Raw genomic sequence first — 920 nt, 5'->3', positions numbered from 1 at the left:
TTTTTTTTCTGTTCTTAGGACGATAAATTAACAGATGACCTGAGTGACAGTGACAAAGAGGAGTCCGAGAAGGAGTCAAAATCATGTCTAAGGTGTGGTTGTGAATCTAATCTGTAAATACGACGTCATTCAGATTTCATTGTCACATTATTTGGAAATGAGATTCCTTTGAAATAACATAATGTCATCCTAATTAAGAAATATAGACAAAAATGTAAATGTTTCGATTCTGTTAATCACAATTCTGTCAATCATGCTGTAGGATTTCACATGTGCAAGATCTTTAGCTATGTATTCATTGTTCACCATAGCAAAGCATGCATACCCATCACGGCCACAGAGACCTTCTGCAAGACACACTCCAAAATAATCAAATACATTGCTTTGGGAATACTTGCTGCAGGTAACATCTCTTCCCAGTTTTATATCTATAATTGTTTTTAATTTAACGTGTTGATATGGTGAGTCACTTCTCAAGTAAATGATGTTCAGTATGTTTCTGTGTTTTAAATTGTAGGTTATTTGGCATACTTCATTGCTGCATGTTATTTAAACTTCCAGAGGGCAGTTGCTTTGGTTGTCCTCACTTGTCTGTGCGTGTTTATCATCGTGTGTGAATTGGTGAATAAGTTCAAGGGTGACAGCATAAGGAGGCTTTTCAAGCCTGTGCAAAGGTGTTTCAAATCCAATATCAGATGGATAAAATGGTGAGTTTGACACTTTAATATACTACTGTTCTATAGATTTATGATCTATTTTTAAAGTTTTTGCAAGACATATTTTATGGACACCAAAGCTGCACTTTATTTGATCAAAAATACCGTAAAAACAGCAGTATTGTGAAATAATTTAAAATATCTGCTTTATGTTGTAATATATTTTAAAATGTAATTTATTCCTGTGATGGGAAAGCTGAATTT

At 33.6% G+C, this 920-nt stretch overlaps 1 long non-coding RNA gene across 1 annotated transcript; it reads left to right on the top strand.

The window, feature by feature from the left end:
• The first annotated feature begins 19 nt into the window (after nucleotides 1-19).
• Nucleotides 20-666, top strand: LOC107580934 (uncharacterized). The gene is made up of 3 exons (XR_001608738.1): nucleotides 20-92; nucleotides 312-403; nucleotides 518-666. It is a non-coding gene; the product is annotated as an uncharacterized lncRNA (long non-coding RNA).
• The last annotated feature ends 254 nt before the right edge of the window (nucleotides 667-920 follow it).

Source organism: Sinocyclocheilus grahami, unplaced genomic scaffold (assembly GCF_001515645.1).
Source record: "Sinocyclocheilus grahami isolate Dianchi unplaced genomic scaffold, SAMN03320097.WGS_v1.1 scaffold52877.1, whole genome shotgun sequence".
NCBI lineage: Eukaryota > Metazoa > Chordata > Actinopteri > Cypriniformes > Cyprinidae > Sinocyclocheilus > Sinocyclocheilus grahami.
Note: the sequence above shows the minus strand (reverse complement) of the source record. Positions and strands in the feature narration are given on the sequence as shown.